Below are 6,000 nucleotides of genomic sequence, written 5' to 3'. Positions count from 1 at the left end.
CCCAGATGCTCCATTTCTTCACCAGCAGATTCCAAAAGTTTGTCATACGCACTAAGGGATAAATATTCCTAGTGCGGTTGTCATTTAGATCAACATAGTTACCTAAATGGATGAACAGCCAAACTACTACTCTTGAGTAGAAACTTCAGGTGGTTCCTATTTACTGTGCTTTTTATAAATATAACAACAGAAAAACGGCAGGTGAATAAGCACTGAAAGAATTCTTGCTAGTGGCAGGAAGAAAAAGAGGGTCATCAAATTAAGGTGCTGTCACTTTATTGTAATGCTGCTTCTTAAATAGACTTGCTTTGTCAGTACAATAGCGTATGTTCTATCAACGCTAACAGTAATAATATGCTGTGAGATACAAGGGCAAACGCCTCACCGTGAGTCATAAAGTAGCACTTTATTTGATGTCCCCAACATTTCAATCAAATTATTATTAAAAAAAGAAGAAAAGAAAGGGAAATATACATAAATTACAACATTATCCACGGTGGTGTTGATGCTTTGATGAGGGCAGTAAAGACTTAGATTATTTTTCTCTCCAATATAATCAAATCATGATTTGGTCCCAGTTTGTGGAGAGGTTTATATTACACACACAGGAACTGCTGATATCCGGAGGTTTTGAAAAGTGGGGGTGATGCAGCCTGAAGCTCTGGGACGAAGCCTCTGGTCGACAGCTCTGCTCCTCACACACAATGGAACATGCGACCCTAAGGATCGAGTTCGTCTGTGCAGGAGTCTGACTTTCCCCCGGGTCCCATCCCAGGCACTGGAACGACCATCAACAGGAACTAAGGGACCATCAGAAATCTCTCCGCCTTCAGCTCCAAGTGCCAAATGTACTTTCCAGCCTGGCCTCTCCGACCTTTTCAAAACGAAACCCTTACCAAAACAAACCACTCCGCTTTACACACAGGAGGATGGTGATAGAGAATGAACACAAGTGACAGGTGTTAGTCACATGGCTTAAAGCATGACTGGAAGGTGCTCAGATACTGTGGTGATGAGGTTGTTATAAGGACCTGACTAGACTAGACAGCTTGTCAGGACAAGTACTGCTTTGCTATGAAACTGCTCAGAACGTGTAATTATAATAAACGAGGCAAACTTCACATAACTCAACCTGCTTGCAAACCAAGTGAGCCATTGGATGAATGAAAAGCACCACCGAATCCAAACTATCTAAGGAACCAGACTGGAAATCCTTAATTGTTAAGGCAAGAGGCAGACGGCATCCCACTTCAGTGTTCCTTGTTTTGAAGTATGTTACATTCTTTAGTCCCTACGTTACCCAAGTGCCACATAAATTTGCTATCCCCTCCCTTTTACTGCTGAAACTTGTTTACATCAGAAAGAAAGGCTCTAGAAGCTGAGGTTATAGAAAAAGCCATTCACAAGTAAATAGGGCTGGTTGAAAAATGCTGCATGCAACATTTTCCCATTGGAAAATGGGGTTTGTAGAAACTGGGATTTTCTGTGGGAAAAGATGGATTTAGGCAGAATTTTCCTTCAGGAAAATCAAAACAAAACATTTAATTTTAGATCAGGTTGACAGCAACCTCTGCTTCCCCCCGAGCTGCACAGCCGCTGAGCGATAGGGAGAGACCCTGGTGCAGCTTGGGAGATGTAGGCTGGCCAGAGAGCAAGGCCCACAAGGGAGAATGAAGACCCAAGGGAACCATGACTACGACTTCCATGAGGCACCACGGCAACTCGAGCAGATGCAGAGAGTTGATCTGAAATGAAATGTTTTGCATTTTCCAAAGAAATGTTGATTTTGGAATTTGCTCTCGATTTGGGATTAATACAAATGTAAAAATATCAGAATTTCCTGCCAGGTGGAAATTCCAGTTTACAATCAGCTCAGTGCTAAAGAAAGAATGAATAATGTGTGTGTGTCTTCCATTTTGGGTCATTGTCTCACCTCTGGGCCTTGGCAATTTGAGAGCTACAGCTGGCAGAGAAGGGAAGTGTCCTGGGGATATTTAGGCAATCAGATTTATCTTCACATGCTAGAAATAATTCACTCTTAATTGTAGAATTCATCCCAAAGCTCTGCCTCCTCACGAGCTTTTTTCAGCAGGATTTGCATACGTGGCAAAATCTACCAGAAGTGGTGAGATAATTGGTAGATAAGATATGTGAACAGGTAGATTAGCTGTGCATTATCTGTGCTTTCCATCTTCTTGTTTTCAAAGTAATCTCCTTTGGAATCCCTTAGTAACACTTTGGCTCTGTGTGTTTATTAACCTTTCTTCAAATGGAGGATTCAACTATCTGGCTGTGAAGCACAAAAAGGAAACAACATGGAGTAATTTACATAAGAAACACAGGAATTGCCAGAGTAGATCAGTCTATAAACCCCGTATCCTATCTCCAACAGTGGCCAGGACCATATGCTGCAGGGGAAGGTGCAAGAGACCCTGTATTAGGAAGGTGCTCCCATTTCCTCCTGACCCCCATTAGCTAGAGGTTAGCTCATGCCCCAAAGTAGGAGGCGTTAGATTGGTGCCAAAACTCTTGCTTTATTAGGAATCCTTGCTATTGTAACCCTGGATGTCCTCATCACCTACATAAAAATCACTACTTTGTGAATCCTGCTTGGGTTTTAGCCCCAATGTTATCATGTGGCAATGAGTTCCGCATGCTAATTATTCATTATGTAAAAAAATCATCATTTATTTGTATTAGGTTCACATTTGCGGCATTCCTTATCACTATTCTGGTTGCTCTGATTTCCCCCTCCCTTAATGGTATATAATGCCTTCAATGACTAATATCTCCTTAGGGCTGTGACCCTCATAACTTCGGAAACCAACCAACTGAAGATGACCTTGCTCAGGGAGTGGGTTTTTGCTGAGCTCTCCTGGCCTCTCCCTGTAAACAGAGCTGCATTTGTGTTGATGTATAAACCTGGGTCCCTGCCCAGATGCAACCTGGGATAATAATTACTTTGTGAGTTACAAGACAGCAAAATTGCTTCAACCTGAGGTTGTCACTGGGCAGAATGAAGTATGGTGGCCCCGCAAATTAATCCATGTTGGCAAACTCTTAAGAGGGCTCCATAATGGGTTAGGTTCTGACAGCTTATTAACTGATGTTTATGAGAAGTCCTGCCATGGGCAAAGGGTTTTCCTCTTATTAACTGCAGAAAATAAACACAAGGAGCTTTCCCCTGTTCTTTGTAACTACTTCTGCAAAAAGCCATTTGAGATACGGATCTCTGGAACACAATTAATCCCCATAAACTTCATAGGCAAACAAATTCTAGTATCGTAATTTTAAAAAGGGAGCCTATTTTGCTATTCTCTCTTTGTTTTGGCTCCCACGGTACTTTCTAGTTATGATGCTGAATCTTTATATACCAAAAGACTTTGCTCTCGAGCTATTGTTGATACAGTATTTCAGTGAGAATTCACAGTGCCTGGTTTAATGCACTTTGACTCACAGCCCTGTTCTCCTCTCCTCCTCCTCCCATTCTTTGCAACAGCATTCTGGGCTGGCAGTACAGAGCTTGGGCTGGGATGCCATTCAAACAGCAAAGCACCAGGCAACGTGCCCACAGTTCTGCTGCAGCTTGAAACACAAAGCCTCCATCCTGGGTCAGCTCGAGCCGAGCCGAGCAGTATGCATTGTGCAGGCTCTCCGGAGTCTGGAAATGAGATAAACTGCTTCATTTAAAATGGGCGCAGGGGTGGGGGGGGGGATCAGACGTGCCAACTATTTCTGAATGAACCATGCTGACCTTAAGTGGAGTGAAGTCAGGAAAAACCACCAGGGAAGGAGAGCCTGGTCTCAAAGAAAGGGAGAAGAGGCTTATTGCCCTAAGAAATGCAAGTGAAGGGGTGACTGCAGCATGGGGAGGCAGAGTTTCGATTGACCCACAACTGCATTCTCAGGGGAATAAACTATTCATCAAAAAAATAATAATAATAATAATAATAATTACCCCAATTCTACTCCTAGCCCACTGAGGCTGGTGCTTGAATTGTGAAGGGTAGGGGTGGCTCTTCCAGACTCTCTCTCTCTCTGTAGAAAAGAAGAAACATCTTGTGAGAAAATGGGTGATGCATGACTTCTATCAGCCACACTTCAAGCAATTCATAAAATAACACTCCGCTCTTATACAGGGCTTTTCATCAACGGATCTCAAAACACTTTACAAAGGAAGTCAGTGGAAGTATGCCCACTTTACAGATGGGGAAACTGAGGCACGGAGCGATATGACTTGCCCAGGATCACATAGCAGATCAGAGGTAGAGCCAGGAACAAAGGCCAGGTCTCCTGAGTCCCAGTCCAGTGCTCTATCCACTAGGCAGCACTGCCTGGCAGGGGAGCCCAGTGCCCAAGCCCTAGGGTGAGCCTTGGATTTATAGCATAATGCTCCAGAGAGAGAAAAGAGCTACAAGATAAGCCATTTTCATTGGAATGACACATTTTAGACTTCCTCCAACCACACAAGAGGATGTTTCAACCAAAGGGCATTGTGTTTAAACCCAAACATCCTGCCATTAAAGACACTAGGCGACAGGTAAAATTACCCATAGTCTGAGCTCTGTTATTTGAGTCCCAGGCCATCTTTCACTTGGCTTCTCCTGTTTCTAAGTCAATGCAACCTTTACATGACAATGTAACAGAGCTGATAATGGCTGCCTCAGCTGGCTTCTTTGTAGTGCTTTTCTGAGCATGGAAGAGAAAGTAATACCATGCTAGAGTTCTGGTGTTTATAAAGTGCAGTCAATGCATTTGTCATAGAAATATCTCCTGTTTAAAGCCACATTCCAGATTTTGCCTTGACACACTTTGGAAAGAATCACACTGGTCTTTTCATTTATATCTAAAGCAATCCCATTATTGGCTTGTTTACTGAAGGAATCGTGGCTGGTCTCCATAGGATTTAGTTGGGGATGATCCTGCTTTGAGCAGGGCATTGGACTAGATGACGTCCTGAGGTCTCTTCCAACCCTAATCTTCTATGATTCTGTGAATACTGGTGGAAATAATTAACCACAGAAGAATTTTAGAGAACCCTGAAGTTTAGGTTTGAATAAAAAAAGAAACCTTTTTTTCTTATCATCTAATTAGTTTCTATTTTGCATATTTTAAGAGCACCCAGTATGATCGGAAAGATAGCCGTGGTGAGTAGAAAAGGCCAACATTTTTCAGCTGGAACATTTTTCTATTGGAAAATGCTGTTTTGTCAACATAGACATTTTCCATGGGATGTCAGCTTTGACTGAATTTCACTTCAGAAAACTCCCCACCAGGAAGCTTTTCAATCATTTCAAAATGTTCCAGTTGGATCTTTTTGTAATGGAACCTTTTGGTTTTTCATTTCAAGGTTTATTTTATACTACGGAAACTTAATAAAGAGTAAAAACTGAAACAAAACCTTTTGACTGAGCCAAGATCAAATTTTTTTCAATAATTTTGTTTTGTGGAAAATTTCAAAATGCTTGGATTTTTGTCAGATTTTGAAGGAAAAACACAAAATTGCATAATGTTCCCTGACCTGAAAATTCTGGTTCTTGCACAGCACTAGTGGTTAACTCTAGGCTTCAGCTTAGGGTTAAGCGCATGACTAGCTATAAACATCTTTTCCTGTTTACAAGTGTGTTAGTTAACTTGGGTTGAAACACACCTACAAGTTCATGTGTAGACATATCTGCTGAGGAGGGGGAAGGAGAGACAGAACAAAAGATCCCAGGAATCCAGCTACTGTAAACCCATAAAAAGAGCTCAGTCAAGTATAAAAAAGAAAAAAGCTTTTAGTAAATTTTGACCCCACCAGCGTTCTTACTGTGCTTTTGTGTTACCGTCTCACATGGGAACACAGGAGTCTACACAACACCTACAAAAGTGACACTTTGAGGGTCACTGAGCAGAGAATTGCCTAATGCATTAAAAAGACAAAAATATCCATGCTAGATAGCTGTGGCTGGTCCCTGAGCAATCAAGAGCTCTCCAGAGTGTTCACTGATTGCCTGCAAT

The 6,000-nt window shown here is 42.0% G+C and overlaps 1 long non-coding RNA gene across 1 annotated transcript in view; it reads right to left on the bottom strand.

The window, feature by feature from the left end:
* Positions 1–275: 275 nt before the first annotated feature.
* Positions 276–6,000, bottom strand: part of LOC135977237 (uncharacterized) — a 30,452-nt gene continuing 24,727 nt past the window's right edge. The window contains exons 2-3 of the long non-coding RNA XR_010594620.1: positions 3,959–4,038; positions 276–2,290 (exon numbers count right to left, since the gene is read on the bottom strand). This is a non-coding gene — a long non-coding RNA (uncharacterized LOC135977237). The remainder of the gene's footprint in view (positions 2,291–3,958; positions 4,039–6,000) is intronic.

The sequence above is a fragment of the Chrysemys picta genome, chromosome 23, assembly GCF_011386835.1.
Source record: "Chrysemys picta bellii isolate R12L10 chromosome 23, ASM1138683v2, whole genome shotgun sequence".
NCBI classification, from domain to species: Eukaryota; Metazoa; Chordata; order Testudines; family Emydidae; genus Chrysemys; species Chrysemys picta.
The sequence above is the reverse complement of the archived record's forward strand: the minus strand, read 5'-3'. Positions and strand labels throughout refer to the sequence as shown.